Below are 21234 nucleotides of genomic sequence, written 5' to 3'. Positions count from 1 at the left end.
TTTTTATTATACATTTTTACAATGCCTGCTTATTGGCAAGCTTTTAGTAATTCATAAAGGAATAAAACATAAAGGAAATCCAATTCCCTGATATAAATAACCAACAATGAGATTTTGTGATAATCTTTTCAGGAATCTCTTCATGCATTCATGTGCATATAATTTACATGAATAGGACCATATTATAGAAGATGTTTTAGTCATCATTCCCTTGCCTTCCTCTTTCCCTTCTCTTCTTCCTTTAGTTTTTACCTCTATGAATAGTGTTGAAATAACATTACATATGGATATTCCATCTTGTACTTGCATTTCTGTAGGTGAAATTCCAAACGTAGGATTTCTAGACCAAAGTACCTACATAGTTTTAATTTTTATTTATACTGCCCAACTGCTTTCCAGAGTAGCCACACCAACTTAGAATCTACCAGCAGTTTACAAGAGCTTGCATCGCTGTTTATCTTACCAACACTTAGTATGTTCAGGCTTTTACATTTTGTTAAACAATTGGTTGGTATGATAATATCTCATTTTAATTTAAATTTACATTCCCTTGATTTGTTCTCCTCTGAATTGTCTTTTCATATTTAGGGCTTCACTGGACATTCAAAATATATGAGCTTTGTCTTTAATAAATTCTATAAAATTTCACAATTCATCTCTTCTAATGCTGCTTCTCTTTTTTCTCTTTATTCTGTCTAGAATGCTATTAGATATAGAACTTTTCACTTTATCCTCTATGCCACTTAATGTCCCTTTCAGATTTTCAGTCTTATTTGTCTCTGTGAAATTTCTGTGTAATCTCTTCAGATACCAGGTCACTAATTATTTCTTCAGTTATACCCAAACAAGAACTCCAACTCCACTAAGTTACTAATTTCAATCCTCGATTGCTTTCTAGTAGACTTACTTGATTCTTTTTTTCAGATTAGCTAGTTCATTTTGATAGAACTTTTTTCATGCTCCTTTTAATGCCCTCTTATATTCCATTAAACTCATTGGACATACTTATTTTATTTTATATTCTGTGTTCTGATCATTTGAAATTGGTGATCTACATGTACCTGATCTTGCAGAGATATTTTTGTTTGTAACTGTAGGATTTTATTATTATTATTTACAAAAATGGAATCTGGAGTATTCTAGGTATATGGTCATATTAGCAAATAGAGATACTTTGTATTTTTCTGCTATTTATACCAGTTATTTCATTTTTCTTGCCCTAACTGCATTTAATAACATTTCCAAAATGATGTTGAATGCTACTGAAAACAGTAGCATCCCTGTCTTGCTTCTAATAGTTTTTCTAGCTAATCATATCTACCTTCCCCATTACAAATGCTATATGCTAACAAACTATACCTGAAGAGCTAAAGTTCATCACAAAGCCAAAACCCACAGAATGCAAACTTTTAAAATGTACATTATCCAGTAATAATTTTCTATGAATTACATGCGCAATGCATTATTTGGATACCTCTAAAGAAAACAAAGAAAACTTGAGAAATTATACATACAGGATTGAAAGGTGTTAAGTATTTTTCTTACCAAACTGTCACGAAAGAGACAAGAAAAACTGAAAAGACGTAAGTGCACGAGGATAAAGACAATGTGGAAAGGAAGTTACTTTAACAGTTTTGGAAACTAGGAAGGAGGTCGATGACTGCTGTGTATTCATTCCCTATGAGTGTTTTAAACAATCCCAACAAACTTAATGGCTTAAAATAACACAGTGTATTCTCCTACACTTTTGAAGGTCAGAAATCCAAAATGGTTTCACTAACCTAAACCAAGGTGCTGGCAGGGCCATGCTTTCTTGGGAGGCTCTCTGGTAGAATCTCTTTCCTTGTACTTTTCCAGGTTCTAGAGCTGCATTCCTTGCATTCCTTGGCCTATGACCACTTCCATCTTGAAAGTTAGCAGCAAAGTATCTACAAATCTCTGTTTCCATCATCGCATTACCGTCTTCCTCTTCTGTGGTCAAATCACCCTCAGCCTCCCCTTAAAAGAATACTTATGATTACATTTAGGGATCATCTGTATAAACCAGGATAATTTCTCCATCTCAAGATCCTTAACTGAATCACATCTGCAATTCCTCCTTATGCCATGTAAAGTTACATTTCCAAGTTCCATGAATTAGGTCTTAGATAATCTTTTGAGACCGTGATCCAACCTGCCACATGTGGTAGAGTTTAGCACATCAAAGCTGAAAATTAAACTGCCAGTAAGGAAAGCAACAGAAGTAGCATATTTTGTCACAGAACTACAGTAGGAAATGCAAATTAAAGCCATCAGGCAGGTACTTTTACAACTGGAACAAGCTGGTGGGGTAGAAATCAGGAGACCTGGTTAACCATGAAATACACCATTATATTCTTCAGATCACCTTCCCAAACATTTACAGTCAGGGTACTTCCCCCCTCTAATGCAGTGGACTCAGGGACACTGCACATTGCCAAGGGCAATGACACCACATGAAAAGTAAATTTTCATTAATTATCATTGAAACCCAGATACTTTTTCCCAATGGGTTCTAAGAATGCTTATAGAGAGGATGATACATCCTAGGCTAGAGGATAAATGAATATTCTTTGTGGAAAAGTACAGGAAAGCAGAAGAACAAAAGATAATTGATACATATGAATCTCCCAGTAAAACCAAATTAATTACCAACCAATAAATACCACCAATGGACAAGACCCACATACGCATGCATACCTTCAAATCAGTTTTGATGTCTATTTATTAAATCCTAAGGAAAGGTCATGTATAACCAAGCATTTGAAGAAAGCCTCTAACATAAATACTAAAGTAAACAAAAGCGGGGGGGGGGGGGGGGAGAATCTCAGCAAAGAAGCAAAAGACTTTTTTTACTGGCAGTTTAGATCTTCAGAGAGATTAGAGTTCTTGTACTCATAAAATGAGGAATGAGGTCCTTATTTTTAAATGCTACACACAGAAAAAATTAAAATCTTGCAACGTAAAATTATAACAGCAAAAAAGGAATGTCTAATAAAAAGGTTAAACACAAAGATGAAGAAACTCTCAAAAAGCAGAAAAAAAGCCAAAGACTAGAGTATTATTCCAGGACTTGAGGCATTGAACATTTAGAATTCCAGGAAAAAAGCTGAGAAAAGATGGAGAAAATAAAGTTATCAGAGAAAATGTTTAAAATTCTTTCCAAGATCAAGCATATGAATTTCCAGAGGGAACATCAAGTGCTCAGCATAATGGTTACATAAGACATACATAAAAGTGTATCACTGTGAAATTTCAAAACACATGGAAGCAAAAAGAAAATTCTAGAAGCGTCCCAAGAGCAGTTGCAAGAGCCCATATTCAGGAATCAGAAGGACATCAGACTCCTCAACAGAAATGCTGGAAACTAGAACACAGCAGAGAAATGCCTTCAAAATTCCCAGGGAAATTGATTTCCAACTGAGAATTGCATACTCAACCAAACTACTAAATTAAGTAGAATATCCCAAGTTAAAAAAGGCAAAATTTCAGTGATTTTACCACCCATGCATTCTATCTTGGGAAGCTACAGGAGAATATAATCAACTAAGATGGAGAAGTTAACAAAGAAGAAACAAAATAGGGGATCCAAGCACCAAAAGATCCACAAAAAAAGATTCCTTGCAAAAAATAAATCGTAAGATTCCCCAAATATATGATGATGAGACACCTAGGACACTTTTTTTCAAATGACAGTGACTTTGTCTCCCAGGAGACATATAACAATGTCTGGGGACAATTTATTATCACAGGTTGGACAGTGGGGAGAGTGCTACTGGCATCTAGTGGATAGAGGCCAGAGATGCTGCTAAACATCCTACAGTGGAGAGGACAACCCCCTACAACAAATAATTATCCAACCCCAAATATCAATAGCACTGAGGAAGTTGAGGAACTCAGTTCTAGGCTAATAGCTTTGCACCAGTATGAAACAGGAACCAGTGCAACTTAAACTGATTCTGGATTCATTCTGTGGTCAATTTAGAACCACTGACTTACTAGAACTAAGCCTCAGAAAGTATCTTTTAAGAGACACAGGATTATGATATAATGCGAGCAGTGTGGTTATAGAGGCAGGCAGAAAGTGCTTGGGGACACAATTTAGCCATTTTCCTTGATTCTAATTGCTATGTTACTAACTTGTTGCCTGATATAAAAGACTGCTCATGGTCTTGCCACAAAATAACATTGTAACTTTATCTCCTGTTGGTTTCCTCTGCCATACAATTTGGGACTTTGTGAACATACATCAATTTAATCCTCCATTCATTGCTCATACTGTTCTTTCCTGTTTCTCTACCCACCCTGTTCTCCCAAGGAATTCATTATCAACATCCAAAATTAAGCTCCAAGAGTCAATAAAGCAGAAATCAATTAAAATGAATAAAATGGCTCCTAAATATCAGTACATTCTTAATTTTAAATAACACATATTCATCATGTAAATAATTGGTATATGTATTATTGAAGGTGATTCCAACTAATATGATTAACAACCCTCGAAAGGTACAATAGCTCAAGTATCATAGAAGATTCTTGCTCATTCTCATAAAAATCCCAAATCTAGATTAGTAGATCCCTCTCCTCCCAGGAGTAATTTAGAGTTCCGGGTACCTTCAATTTTATACTTTCAACTTCTTGGTTTCTAATTTCAATGTGTTCATCAGCATCAAATGGGTAGACGGGTCAAAGCATGCAGAATGATATATAGGAGGTCTTTATGGTCCAGGCCTATTCATGACATACATCACTTTCACTTGCTTTGCTGGGGCTAAAACTCAGCCATACGGCCACACGTATTGCAGGGTAGGCTGGGAAATAACCACCAGGAAATGCCTGGTGAACAGTCAGTCTCTGCTATGGTGTGGTTCTGAAAACTTTTCTAGTACTGTTCAGAAACAAAGGAGATTTGATTATTTGTAAGGCCTATATATAATAAATTATCACATGGCTATTGAAATCATACAGCAGAATGCCAGTGAATGGAAGCATTCAGATAGAAACATTAAGGAATATAGGAAAAGTCCCTGAATTGCAAAGTATAAAATAAAGGAAGAAGCTCAGAGGAGCAGATCGTGTCAATTACATACAAGGGGATATTGTTAAGAAATGGACAGCAGGGCTAGGGTGCCTGCATGGCTCAGTCCGTTAAGCTCCTGACTTCAGGTCAGGTCATGATCTTGCAGTTTGTGAGTTTGGGCCCACATGAGGTCCTGTGCTGACAGCTCGGAGCCTGGAGGCTGCTTTGGATTCTGTGCCTCCCTCTCTCTCTGCCTCACCCCCACTTGTGCTCTGTTTCTCTCAAAAATAAATAAACATTAAAAAGGAAAAGAAAAGAAATGGACTGGATTGTGGGGCCATCTTCTGCTGGGCTGCAGAAATGGGCTGATCAGGGAGGAGGGACAGCTGATCAGAGAGGAGGGACAGTGCTGCCACCACTTCCCTTGCAACACCAGCCTCATGTGCACATCACCCACCAGGCAACAAATCGGAAATAATCCAAAGCGGAAAGAAATGGACACAAGTAGATGATATGCTTGGGGGAGCAGCAGCTTGGGAGAATGTTGACTCTACTGCAGAATCATGTTCTAAATGCAGACATCCTCATGCCTATCTCATGCAGCTTCAGACCCGCTCTGCAGATGAGCTGATGGCTATCTTCCACAAATGCTATAATGCTCAGTGTGGACACTGCTGAAGGCCTAGGACCAGGCTGGCCCAGCTGTGTCAGTGTCTGCTTACCTTGTGCCCCAAGGAGGATTCCTAGCCTTGAGTGTGAACTGTGTGTCCTGACAGTCATTGCTGGTGTGGCAGAAAGCTAAGCCTGTTAGGGTAGCTTCTGGACAGGATGTCAGCAAGTGTAGCCCATCTGCCAATGAGCGGATAAGCTCAATTATGTCTGGTGAGATTTTGTTTGTATGTGTGTGGTGGGGGGGGGGGATGGGGATCCACAACTAAGTGGCTCTTTGTTTCATGTCCCGCTCATTTATCTTTTACAAGAATTGGGTAATTGGCATTCTTTACTCATCAACTCTCTTAAATACTTACCCTATTTACACAATAAAGTAAAATTGTATAATTTAGTTTAAAAAAAAGAGGTAGAAAAGAAAAAGAAACAGTGGAGAACAAGGAGGTAAATATAGCAATAGAGGGCAAAGAGAATGCTGCACTTTTTCCTGAGTCAAGAGTAGAAGAAAAGCTCTGTTGGTTAAGAAGTTGGAAAGCCAGTTTTGTCAAGGAGGGTAAAAAGATGTAAAGATGACCAGAAAAAAAAAAAAACCCACAAAACTGAGACAGTGAAGGGAAATTTTCTTTGCACCTGAGGGATTTCTTCACATGGTGTTGAGTTGGGTAAGTTGAACTGTAGGCAAAATGATTGCAGAGTTGGTTAGGTGAGGATTTTTGTGTGTGAGGATCTTACTAAGGTGGTGACTTGCTTCACAGGGTTGGAGGCAATAACAACAATTAAAAAAAAGAGGCAGAGTAGTTTAAATTTAATTTAATGGTTTAATTGTGTGATCTTTTATTATGACCTTTGTGGTGGGCATTTTGCTAATTATGGAATTCTTACAACACATTGAGATTGGGGCTACTATGGTCATTTTTTGCACAAAGTCAGTTGTCTCGTGTCACAGAGGCAGGTAAGAGTTTGGGCTGAAGTTAGAATCTTGGTCAGGTTACCTCCATGGTCCCTTAAATACTTACTCAAAATCACTGCCACTGTTTTTTGTTGTTGATTATCTGTTTGTCTGTTTGGTTTTTTCTTAATCAAGTCTACCAATTAAGCTATAGTAACATTATACATCAAGGTTTACATTTAAGTAAAAATGCTTGCAATGTTTAATTAAACTAATACCATAAAATATACACTATAAATTAGTTCTGTGTTCATTAAAATGGTGATTATCAATCGAACAGCCAAAAACAAATGCAGGGCTTTGGAGGTAATTTTTTTTTTAATGTTTATTTATTTTTGAGACAGAGAGAGACAGAGCATGAACGGGGGAGGGTCAGAGAGAGGGAGACACAGAATTGGAAGCAGGCTCCAGGCTCTGAGCCATCAGCCCAGGCCCCGACGTGGGGCTCGAACCCACGGACCGTGAGATGGTGACCTGAGCCGAAGTCGGACGCCTAACAGACTGAGCCACCCAGGCGCCAATTAAACAGGAACGATTAAATGTAAAATAAGTTAAATGGTTTCTTGAAGTTCTTTCTGGTTCTAGTATCCTATCTTTAAACTTGAGATTTTTAAGTGAAAGTATGTTTTAAAACTTCTCTCAGCAAATTTAATTTAGAATAGTGATTACACCTATATAAGTTGTAAATTTTTAAAACTCCACTAGAAATAGAAACTATTACCAACCTTAACTGTGTAAAGTGTCCTGAGAATTTTCATTAGGGTACATATTTCTTGAAATGAATTTTTATGAAGCAATTAATTTGGGAATGTGTCACAACTAACATTTAAGTGCTACTATGGATTTAGAGATTTTAGCTCTTTCTTTCCTTTTATAAATCATGTTAGCAAAATGTCAGTAGACAAATACATATTTAAGAAACTCTATACTCTAATTAAGGAAACTGGAATTTAAATAAAATGGGTCTCTCAAGCATCTCATATTTACAATATACTTTCACCTTAAGAACTACAAAACATGAAATGCTTGGAATATATGCCTGCCACTCACATTTCTCAGCTAAGAAACTTCTTTCATATTAGACTTTAAATATCACTTCAGTGAAATCTTTCTTGACCCCACCCTGTCCCCAGAGAGTATCAGGTGAATGCTGTGAGAACTTTGAAAAAATTCACAGGAAAAAGTATCATGATTGTTTATCAGCGTCTTCTGTGAACACATTTAAAAAGGATTTACATAACTAGTTTTTGTTCATAAGTGTAATATTTGTGGGGTGGGAAGGGCATATGTCATCTTTGAACAAACATTTTTATTCCATACTCAGCAACTTTTCTCTCCTTCAAAACAAAACTGTTTCTGCAAATGCCAGAGATTTCAGGATATTGTCCTAATTTAATTGCATAAACACAGGTCAACCCTATATAGGCAGCCAGGTTTACAGTGACTCTTTCCCTGCTTTCCTCTCCAATTGGAATTTCCAATTCAACTGGTCTTATTTCTTGACTTTCTTCTATGTCTCTGCTAAAAGGTTACTATATGGTTATGCATTTCCTTGCTTTTGCTTAATCATAGCTTAGAGGAGGTCATTTAGCCATGAGATCACCAAAAAGTCATCTTAATATATATACCTGATTTTATTGAGTATATGACATAATTTAAGTATAGATTCTGATTGTGGTTAAGGAGAAACATCTGAGATTCTGTTGTAGCTAGTTCTTCTAGTGCTCAGTGTGAACACCCTTATATTACACATTCCTTAATAACAGGAAGAACTTCTCTAAGTAAATTTAATTTAGAATAGTGATCACTCACCATATAAGGGCTCTGCTTTCCCAGAGCCTAGCACAGGGCCTGGCACAAAATAGACAATCTGAGAAATTCACTGCATGAGTAGGTCAACAGATCAATGGCTTAATTCTTAAGGCAGAGTATTCTTTTCCTTGTTATTGTTACTAATATATTGCTTGTATTTAATAAAGCACAAAATTCAAGTGAGATTTTCCACGTGGAGTAACCATTTTGTACAACACTGTAAATAAGACATAACTTTATTTCAATCACTTCCCAGTCCAAAAATCAATGTATTAATAGAAAAGAAGCTGAACATTAAACAATCTCCGAGAAGGGTCTACTTTTGTTTGAATTAATGCAAAGGCCATGAGAATCTGACATCTTGATCCATCTGGTCAGACACAAATGTCCTTATAATGATACTTTGGAAAGTTACTTTTGAAATCCCATTTGGTTAGACTGTATAATGAGAGTGGCACCAAGGGTTGTGGAGTCTGTATCACATCCCCATTCCCCAGAGATGGATCATCTTTTGAAGCACTTGAAAACTTAAAAATAGACTCATATAGAATCACATTCCCCCATCTCATGTACTTTTCCAAATACTGTAAGTTGCCGAAGAGATTCTGCGGAAGTTTTTAATCTGATCTCTGGGTAATAAATTGATACCAGAAGTACCTTTGCAGTTGCTGGGGAAAATGCTGCCCACTCAAAGGTTAGAACTCAAACCAGATACCCCTCCCACTGGACAGATACTCACTTCCCTGAAACCCAGCATGATTCATTGCTATTTTCAGCTATAAAACACTGGTGAGGTAACTGGGTATAAAACATTAATATCTTCTGCTACTTCTAATCAGCACTTGAACCCACGTTCAAGGAGAAGGCACAGAAGGGAGGGAGCGAGAGACAGAAACTGCTCCCCTTACCACCCTCCTGAGCTGTGCCGTCCACATTTAAAGACTTCAGTTTATTTCCTCTGCAAATCAATTTGACGCAGTCGAAGTCTGGGGCATTCACTTGCCTATTCAATTACTTCGTTAGAACCCAAACTCAAAGATAAGCACTTTTGGAAAAAAACAGCTAAACAAATCCATTGCCTGCATTATATCAAACTCTTTCAGACGGAAAATGCAGTCAACAGAGATCATCCTACTGAGTTGCAGATGTCTAAAATGTCACTTCTCCTGGATATTTCCTCCAGGAGAGATTTTGGTTTTGCTTTCCCAGATACCTTCTTTGGCCCTAGCAGTCTACAGGCATTTTAAATCAAAGACAAAGTCTGCGCTGAAGGGGGCAATGGGGACTCCCTCTTGTAAAGGGAACTTGGAGGGAGATCCATAAGCAACTCTAACAAATGGAAAGTCCAGCTAGAAGCCTCGGGCTGGAATGAATTTTACTCTCTGCTGTGTCAGCCAAAGGCTGTGTAGCTTCAGTGAGCTCTATTTTTGGAATCATAGAGCTGATGCTACAAATCATCATGAGGTTATCTTAACAACTGTATGAAAATTTCCATTCTTGGTGTCACTCAGGAGCTGGTTGCTCTTAAAATGTAGCAAGGATATTTGTTTGGCAAAAGCCAACAGAACCATGTTATTAACAATGAAATTATTTTGCAAACAGAGAAATATATTGAACAGTATCAGGGAACCTGGTAACATTTTTTGGTTATTTTGTTTTTTGAGTGACGATTAGGACACAAATCAGAGTTTAAATTCTGGCTGCCTGATATAGGACTCCTTAGGTTGCATTTTTGTCATTTTGGGGCTTTAATGTTTTTATGATGAAATGGGGTAGTATATCACTTCAAGAGGTTCCTGCAAAGCTGAAATGAGGCAATGCATTTGCAGGCTATCTGACATACATAACACACCACAAAAATACTAGGTCCCATCTTTCCTCCTTAGTTGAGTTATCATGGCTCATATTCAAAAGAGTTCCTTACTGGCCAGGAGATTTCTAAAGTCCTTGCTAATTTTTAATGGTGCTATGTAGTTTTTGTCTCGAGTGTTTTGTTCTTGGTTTTCATACTGCACAGTTCTAGTAGACTGAAATAACACAATGCTTAGACTATTATTCTTATTTTGACATTTTGATATAGTTCTGACCAAATATTTGAAGTAATGGGAGGATCTACATTAACCATTAAATTAACCATTAAAACACACTAGATTAAAAATTAGGAGCTGCCTGTCTACTCCACTGTGTGCAGTATTTTGGAATTTACAATTCTTTTACCGAAAGCTTTCTTCTCATTTGATTCTTTACAACAACACAATGAGGTTATGTGCGTAATGTTCCCCTTAAAATAAGTAAATTGAGGATCCCAGTGATAACGTCATTTATTTAAGAGCAAACACTAAATTATAAAGATAGGACTAGAAATTCAAGTCCCCTAAAGTGAAAAAAAAAAATTTAGGTATTTCCTGAGAGCATACGTCTTCCTATATACCTGGGTCAACTTGAGCAGATCATGTGTTCTTTCTATTTCTTAAAGGGGATAATTATACCTGACTGCTTCACTCGAGTATTCGAACAATAAATGAAGATAAGGTATAGGGAAGATTTTGAAAAACAAAGTTATTATTATTCATCAGGACGGAACTATCACAGTATCTCCCTATGACCTCATTCTGACATTCTGGAAGATAATATGCATATATATAGCATATGATAAGAATACATCAGTGGCTTTTGGAGACAAAATTCTAGATGGTAGCAGAGCATGCAGCTATGCATTCTCCTATGAATTACCTTTGTGATAATGAAGGAATAGATATCCTGGGGAAACACCTGCATCAGACACCTACTGCTGCTTAACGGCCTTGTGAGTCAGGATTCTCCAGAGAAAGAGAACCAAGAAAAGATATATAGATATACTTAATAGGAGAGAATGGCAGTGGCCAGTAATTTATCCAAAATCTTTAAAACCTTTCTTCTCCCTTTTCCTCCTTTCTCTTCACTCCTGTGAATTGTGTAGTTACTACCTTTCTCACACTGTCACATTTTACTTCCAATTAGTTCCAAGTGACATAAATCAGGACATGTTCTTAACATTTCTCATCACTTAGAGAAAAAATACACATACACTCATGTTTAAAGGCATTTAAAATTCTGGCATTTTTTTCCTTCATTTTGTGGTTGGGGGATGGGGGTGTGTGGGTGGGGAGTGAAAAGAATACCCACAAACATCCTCAGTACCCACCTCAGAAGGTCTGTGTTTACACTTAAGCTCCTTATTTTATTAGGAGGGCTACATTGGAAATTTTACCTAACATATCCTTGTATCTTATGGTTTTCTTGTATGGGGAATATTAAGGTTGCTAATTAATCATGTTTTATAAACTGAATATGTATAGTTCTAACATTCATATGTATGTGTGTATGTAGTTATATATACTAATTTTTGCAAATGTATTAGAATATTATATAAACACGTAAACTTCTATAAATATAGTTTTTAGAATATAATAAGTCAGGCACATTGGAAATATCTTAAAATAGTATATCTTTTTCAATACAAATTAACATTTTCCTCCAATACAAGAGCCACTGAAAAATGTAATAATTGAGAACTTCCCCAAAGTAAAAATTACAAGGAGGGTCTTGAATGCTATATTGGAAGTGCTAGTAAATAAAAGAGGCAATGATAATACTACATGACCTCTTTCATGGATTTTCCTCACATAGCCCTTTATACATTTTTTTTCCTGAGGCAGGCTAAGAGCTTTTAATCAAACATTTTAAATTTAATTATTTTTATAAGCAGTCAATAGCTTTCACTTTGATTTGCCCTAACTCTGCTTCCCCAATGAACATTAGAGACATACTAAGTTTTTTTTAAACCTTTTAGAAAACATTCTTCCCATAGCTCTTAAAGGGAGATAATTTAGGAAAATGTGATTTATTGTACTGTTTATAACTCAAAATTACGTGTATCTATTTGTCTGAGATTCCAAAAAAAACAAACAAACAAACAAAAAAACAACCTTTTACATCAAACTGAGCTTAGGCAGTTTGATTCCTGAAGAAATTTGGGTGTGGGAGGGGGAATAGGAGAGAGAGGATTAGAGTTGTCTAGAATGTGCTTAACACATTCTTTTTGCAGCCGCAAATTTCTAAAAGGCTAATATCACTTTGAACTGTTTGATTTCTTTTACATTACTTATGAAAAAGAACTTTTAAAGCTCTTGATAACAAAGAAAAATCCTGGAGAACTTAGACTTCCGTGGGTTTTGGAAGACACAGAACTGGTGAGAGGTCCCAGTCACTGACAAGTAAAACCCAGGCCTGCTGGTGTATCACTCCAGGATGATTCTGAGGCAAACAGAAAAATATGTGAGGAAAACAAACAAGAAATATATGTAAGGGAGTTGAATGCTGCAGTTCAAGAGGAAGGTAAGTTCAAATAAGGAAAACAACGTTGGAAACAGGACAGAAGAAGAAATCATGAGAATTCCTTAAGTACTCAAGAAAAGTTACTGCAAATGGAGGGTACAGAGCTGCTATGAGGCATCTTACAAGCAGAGGATAGTAAGACTGATGATGCCCCACCTCCCTAATAAAGGAAGTCCCTTCTGAGAACTTAAGGCCCTCTTATAAAGTTCTGGGCTAACAACTATTGCTGTACAACCAAGCTATCGTTTAGAATGATGATGAGACTTGTAATCCCTTTTTTTTAAGTTTATTTTTATTTATTTATGAGAGAGAGAGGAAAGCAAGCAAGCAAGTGGGTGGGGGGCAGAGACAGGGATAGAGGGAATACCAAGCAAGCGCTACACTGTCAGCATAGAGCCCTATGCAGGGCTCAAACTCACAAACCGTGAGATCATGACCCGAGGGGAAATCAAGAGTCAGACACCTAACCAACTGAGTCACCCAGGTGCCCCTCATCACCATTCTTGACATTGGAAAATGTAGCCTGTTTGGGATAGAACTTTTTGTTCGTGTGTGTAAGTTTTAGCCTTGAGTAAGGCTAAGGTACATAAGGATCTAGGTTGTAGAGCATATTCAGAGTATTTTTAATGATTTATTGTTTCTTAACACCTTAATGAAGCCTAAGGGTAAATGGTCAAGGAGGTTGGTGAAAGTGGGTTTTTCTGGGTGTTTTATCCAAAGGGTAACAAACATAAAAGTGAGACTTGAAAAGTGATCTAGCTTCCCTGTTAAAGAAATCACTATCTGAAGGTTGTCCAAAATGAGGACCCCAAAACAGATGTGTGCTGGGCTCAATTAACAGGAATAAAATGGTAAAGAATAGACAAGAATAAGAAGAAAGGCTGAATAAGCACAGAGATTAATGTGCAGGTGGCAGATCAATTTCCTGAGAGCCCAAGGACGAAAGGAAAGGAAATAACATTTATTGAGTTTATTCCATGTACCAGGCACTCCATGAGGTATTTTAGATATAATTTAATCCTTCTGTTGACAAACATTTCTTTGGAATGTCATATGTGCTTTTTAAAAATAAAATTTAGAGTTTTGGAAGAGTTTTAGATTTTCACAAGAAATGAGTACTACAGAAAGCTTCCATTCACCCCACACTCAATGTCCCATATTATTAACATCTTATTTTAGTAGGTCACATTGTGTACAAATATACATGTTTTGAAAGCACTTAGATTCTTAAGTCATTTATCACTATGTGTACAGATAAAAAACAGGCTCAGAGAAATTGTGTTCCCTAAAATATGTGACTGTTTTAATCTACAGTGTCATACTACAACATATCTTATTGAAAAAAAATTGTAATAATATGGTCTAAAGTGCACATCTAATCCAAGACGTGGCTAAAAAGGTATCTGTCTTTGCACTTGCGCTCAATTGTATGTAATGTTTAGCATATGTCAAGTGCCCCTAACCGTCCTTCAGGAGTTATTGCACATGATGCCATTTTATTTTTCAATAGTGCTTATGGGTAAGTATAAACAGAAGTAACAGCAGGTCCCCAGGTTGGATCAGTTGTGTCCATGCCACAATTTGTATCTGGTAGGGTGCCCATGTGATGAGGTTTGGTTTTACTTGGACATTTTGTCTGCATATTGAGTCAGGGTGGCAAAATGTCAAAAGCCTACAAGATATGCTGGTTTTTCTTTCCTCATCCACAGAACCTATGTCTCCATCACACCTGTCAATTCCACTGCAGTCATGTACCTTCTGCATGGGTGCCCCTTATCAATTCACGATGATTTTTTCTTATAAAATCCATACCAGTTTCTCTGGTTCACTAGAGTGGTTCCTGATGCTTCATCCTTGTATCTACTTGTTTGCCATCATTTGTTTCACACATAATAGGAAGCGTTCCCTCAGTGATCTTTTCCTCAAGTGCTTCACTTTCATGACCTCCCCAGTTTAGTGGCACATTTCAGAGTGATTGCATACTTATCATTTTTAGAGCCCTGTCTATATGCACATGAAATAACATCCCATTAAAATGTGAACTGGGAATAAGATCTTAATTTTAAAATGCTGGTAGCCAGAACGACTGAATGAGTATTTCCAGATCTTCCTTTTCTGACTATATTGCCTCAATTTTACTGTAGTGATTTTTAATCGCATTCCTAATCTGTCCCAGGTACCACTTATCAGAAGGTTTTACATCTTACCCAAAATAAGTTTCAGAAGGAAACTTACTTTTTACGTTTTTATTTTGTTTCTATCAAACAGCACATGAATGTAGTTTAAAAATTCAAATAGTCCAGTAGACTTCTATGGAAAAATAGCAATTTCCCCTCCCAACTTCCACCTGAATCCCTTTCTGCAGAGGCAGCAATATTCAACTATCTTAGCTGTATTTCTACTATCTTATGACTTTCAAATTTTTGTCCATAAATTGTTTTAAATTACCAATTGTAAATATTATTTATTGACTATCTAAAATCGAATATAATGATTAACTATAATAATATCCTCCCTTATACCACACAAAATAAATATTTAGGCCCAGTATACTTTCTTGGCAAGAGTCAACCAATACACAAGTGTATAAAAAACCTCAGTATTCAGTTATAATATTTTAACTCTAATGTTCACAGGTGAGCCACATATTGGATAATGATTCATTTAATTCTTTAACAATTATTTGTTTTCTGAAGTTAATAAATTACTTACTGCTTTTGCCTACCAGAGGTCAAGAAGAGGAATTCTCAGACTAAGAAAAGGCTAGAAAATTCTTTCCTAGCAAATGGGCACTATGAGAAACACTAGAGTCTTTAGACTGATGGAAAACGATCCCAACTAGCAGAGAACCCTAAAAATAAAGGGTGCCAGAAAGCATAAAATATAGGTGAATAGAAATACTATTTAAAATGACAACAATAATAATAGTAATAACAATAGGATCTTGTGGGGTTTATAAGCTATGTATAAAGAACATGCGTAGATCAAAATTACATAAAGGGTGAAGCAGGGGACACACAGAGTTAAACTTCTTAGGGTCCTTGAATGTGCAAAGAGTGGTAAAGCACTAGCTTAAGGTTTATGTAGGAGCTCATGGGTGCCTATTATAATATCTAGGGTAAGCCTTGAAAGAATATACAATGTACAGGACTACAAAGCTAATCCAAGAGATAAAATAATATATCATGCTGAATAGAAGGCATGCAAGGAGAAATGAAGGGACAAAGAAGATTATATCTTAGAGTGCAAACAGCAAAGGGTTTTTAAACTCAACTCTATCAATAATAATAAATATAAATTGACCAAATAACCCAGTTAAAAGATTGTTAGACTAGGATTAAATACAAAGTGTAAAAAATTCAATTCTATTCTATCTACCAGAGACATACTTTGCTAGTATGTCTATATACACTAACACTGTTAGTTTCCTCTTGCACCTACAACAAATTACTACAAATTTAGTGACATAAAACACAAGTTTATTATTTCACAGTTTGTAAGCTCAGAAGTCCAAAATGGTTTTCTGAGGCTAACACCAAGGTGTCAGCAGGGCATTCCTTCTGGAGGCTCTAGGGGGCAATGATTTCCTTTTCTCCTCCTTTTGCTGGTAGAGGCTCCCTGGAACACACGGCTAACGGCTTTTCCATCTTCAAAACCACCAGCATTACCATCTTCAATTCTCTTTCTGACTCAGACTCACTGGCCTCCATGTTTTACTGGTAAGAAGCTGTGTGATTACACTGGGCACACCCAAACAACCCAGGATAATTTTTCCATATGGAGATCCTTAACTAATCCTATGTGAAAAGTTCCTTTTGCCGCATCAAGTGACATACTTATAGTTTCCCAGATTAGCTGAAAGGTAGCTGTCCTGGAAAGTCATTAAACTCAACAGAGATCTGCATGAATGAGAAATGCACTTTGTTCTGTTAACTGACTGAGGTTTCCAGAATGTTCAGCAGCACATAGTCCATTTCTCCTAGTTCACCTATAAAGTAGAACACTGATATAATCTAAGGTCCAGGAATTGGTTGTCAATATATCCTAGATTTCTTCCACATATGTGCCAGCAAAAAATAAATAGCAAAAATATCAGATCCATATGATGTTATATATTGGAATGATAAGCATATACCAATTTCCACATTTAACAGCATAAGTGACATTATTTATATCATTAAATGTAGTGAACATAATTGACTTGAAAATATCAGCAAGGAACAAAAAATTATACAAAATGGCATTGCAGATTTGAAAAATGACCAGATGGTCTAAAAATAAATACAAAATAACTAAAATAAAAGCAGTAATGAAGACATTTAACACAAAACTTGGACACAAAAGAAAAGAGATTTATGAACTGGCAGATATAAATGAAGTATTATGCATGACAGATCAAAAGAACAGGAGAATGAAGAAAAGAGTGGGCAAAAGACATAGAAGATAACCATAGATAGAAACTTTATAATCAAACTTCAGAACACCAAAAGGAAGATACTAAAACCAAAAAATAAAACAAAACAAACTACCCACACACTGCCTTCAAAATAATGCTGTATCTAATCACTGCTAAGCACAATGAAAGCCAGAGGTCAATTAAATTATATCTTCAAAGGTTGAAAGAAAATAACACTCAACCTGGAATTCTACACCCAAATAGCATATATTTCAAGAACATGGCAAAATTAAGACATTTTCAGATGAAAAACATCAGAATGCTCACCAGGCAGCCCTTCCTGTTAGAAGTTGGAGGAGGCTCCGTATTATTGTATCCTGCAGATTAAGAAGGCACTTTGAGACCAAAAATGAAGCAAGCCATTCCAGAGCTCCACACAGTTATATCGGGGGTAACTTACCAAGAGTGAGGATGCAGCCAGCGGGTGGGCCTGTGATCCATGTGGTACACACTTATCGTGCATGCATATTTTCTGCTGAATGCAGACCATAATCCCCAGCTTTTACAGTGATGGGCATGGTGATGAGGTCACAGAGTAATTACCTAAAGTGGGGCCTTCTGTGCACCAATCATCTTAACTAGTTAGCTAAGTGGGGCCTTCTGTGCACCAATCATCTCAATTAGTTAACTAAGTGGGGCCTTCTGTGCATCACTTTAGGGATGATAGGAACAAGGCTTCCTGCATTCTGGCCAGGGCATACATTAACCTCCCTTGGGCATGGAGCATGGAGCATGGAGCCCCCTGAAGGAGGTTGATGCATGGACATGAATAAGATGGAATCAATGTAGGAGCACTGCGGGGGCGGGGGGGTCCATTGGTTGGGCTTCCAACTTTGGCTCAGGTTATGATCTCTCAGTTTGTGGGTTCGAACCCCATGTCAGCCTGCTTTGGATTCTGTGCCTGTCTCTCTCTGCCCCTCCCCCATCCATGCTCTGTCTGTCTCTCTCTCAAAAATAAATAAAGATTAAAAAATTAAATAAAAAAAGATGGATCAATGTTTTCAGAACTTCCACACTTACTAATGACAATTCTAAAGGGCATGCTATATATCTAGAAAGGAAGTGATTCCACGGCACCTGGGTGGCTCAGTCAGTTGACCCACTCTCGATTTCAGCACAGGTTATGATCTCAGGGTCTTGGGATCTTGCCCTGCCTCAATTCACTCTCTCTGTCTCTCTCTGTCCCCTTTCCAAATCACACTGTCTCTGCCTCTCTCAAAATTAAAAAAAAAAAAGAAGAAGAAGAAGAAGAAGAAGGAAAGAAAGGAAGTGATTCCAGATAAAAGCTCTCAACTGGGGCGCCTGGGTGGCGCAGTCGGTTGGCGTCCGACTTCAGCTAGGTCACGATCTCGCGGTCCGTGAGTTCGAGCCCCGCGTCGGGCTCTGGGCTGATGGCTCGGAGCCTGGAGCCTGTTTCCGATTCTGTGTCTCCCTCTCTCTCTGCCCCTCCCCCGTTCATGCTCTGTCTCTCTCTGTCCCAAAAATAAATAAACGTTGAAAAAAAAAAAATTTAAAAAAAAAAAAAGCTCTCAACTGCCAGAAGCAAATAAGTGCAGAAAATGTGGTTTGAAATGCAGGCAAAAGTAAGCAAACATTTATTGTAATAAATCAAAAATAATACATGCAGAGTGTCAAAAGTTTTGGAAGTATTTAAATCATATAAAACACATTCTCTTACTACAGTGGAATTAAGCTAAATACATTTACAGGACATTAAAATTAAACTTGTTGGGGTACCTGGGTGGCTCAGTCGATTGGGCGTCTGACATTGGCTAGGGTCAAGATTCAAGCCCCACATGGGGCTCTCCGCTCTCAGAATGGAGCCCACTTTGGATCTTCTGCCTCCTTCTCTCTCTGCTCTTCCTCTGCTTGCTCTCTCTCTCTCTCTCAAAATTAAATAAAACTTTAAACAAATAAAAAAATAAAATTACACTTGAAATTTAAAAATGTACTTCTATAGGAGCCTGGGTGGCTCTCACTTGGTTAAGCACCTGATTCTTGATTTCGGCTGAGGTCATAATCTCTTGATTCATGGGATCCAGCCCTCATCAGCGCTGTTAGTGCAGAGCCTGCTTGGGATTCTCTCTCTCCCTCTCTCTTTGCCCCCCTCCCCACCTCAAAACAAATAAACATTTAAAAAAATAAATAAAAATATACTTCCTAGTAACAAAAGACATTATAATGGAAATTAGAAGATAGAGTATCACAACTGAATAATGATGCAAATATCGTACCATACAAGAAAATTGTTAAAGCAGATTAGAGTAATACAGGAAAAATCATAGCCTTAAATCCATATTTTAAAAAATATGAGATGGAAATTAAAGAACTCAGCATCCATTGAAAGATATTAGTAAAATAACAGTAGAATAAGCCTGAAATGATAGTAGAACCTGCAAAACAGGAAATAAAAACAATAGCAGAAATCAATGGAATGTGAAAAACTAACTAACATATAGAATATAGAGGGAAAGCAAAGCCAAAAGTTGGTCTGGTGAAAAGACTAATAAATGTGACAAAGCTGAAGTGAGAGTAAGTCAAGGAAAAAAGCAAGTCACAAATAGCCAATATCAGATGGGGTCAATATTAAATTGATAAGAAGAGGTTATTAGCAAGAGAATTCACATTTTTAAATTTGTAGAAAAGATGAGAAATATTAAATCTGAATATTACTACCATTAAAGTAAAAGAATCAGTAATTTAACATCTTCCCTCAAAGTAAACTCCAGAACCATATGGTTTCACTGACAAGTCCTAACAAACATTAACAGAAGAAATGATTCCAATCCTATGTGAATCCTTCCAAAGAAGACAAAAATTAATAGATAACACATTCCAATTCATTTTATGAGGATAGTATAACTATGATTTTTTTAAAAGTGGAAAAAAAGGAAAACTAGAGTCCAACTTCAATTTTAACATGGTTGTAAAACTCATAAGCCAAACTTCAGTAATATGTAGAAAATACATTACAAAAAAGTGTGTTTTATCCCAGAGGAGTGTTAATTTAACATCAAAAAATCATTAGATTGATATTAGAAAACAATTGAATGTGGGGCACCTGGGTGGTTCAGTCGGTTAAGCAGCTAATTCAATTTATGCTCAGGTCATGATCTTATGGTTTGTGGGATCCAGTCCTTTGTGCTGACAGCAGGGAGCCTGCTCAGGGTTCTCTCTCTCCTTCTCTCTCTGCCCCTCCCCATTCTCATGCCCATGTCCTCTCTTGCTCTCAAAATAAATAACCATTAAAGAAAAGAAAATAATTTAAAAAAAAAGAAAATAATTTAATGCATTTTGCCACAAAAACAGGTTAAAAAGGATACAATTCATAGAATCGTCTCTACACATGTTGACAAAACTTTGATAAAATTAACCTCCATGTTAACATCTATTTTTACTGTAATGTGTTTTCCAATTTATCAATTTGTGGATTTATTTCAGGTGCTAGGCAGAGGAAGAAGTAAATTAAAAAAAAGCAATGGAAAATATGAGAATTGGAAATGAAATAAAACTGTTATTATTTGTGGATTATATGATTGTGTAAAAAGAAAACCCAACAGTATCTACAGACACATGATTAGGCTTGATAAAATTTAGCAAGATTGTTGAATTCAAAAATTAAAAAAAAACAATTAATATACAAATATCCAGCAGTAACAGAAAATGAAATTTTGGAAATAAAACATTTTTAAGAGTCTTAATATATATCTTAAGAAAATAGGCAAGATCTCTATGTATAAAAATTATAAAACTTTATTTTAGAAAAATTAAGAAAACCTAAATAAATGGAAATCCATAAATTGAAAAATTAGAAAACACGTTATAGTAAAAATAAATGTTCTTCTTAGGTTGATTTATAGACTCAACCTCTATCTAAATTCCAACAGGGATTTTGTAGAATTTGACAAACTAATTCTAAAAAAGTTAATTGAA

The sequence above is a fragment of the Puma concolor genome, chromosome A2 (genome assembly GCF_028749965.1).
Source record: "Puma concolor isolate L17-30 chromosome A2, mPumCon1.1.hap2, whole genome shotgun sequence".
Taxonomy (NCBI): domain Eukaryota; kingdom Metazoa; phylum Chordata; class Mammalia; order Carnivora; family Felidae; genus Puma; species Puma concolor.
Note: the sequence above shows the minus strand (reverse complement) of the source record.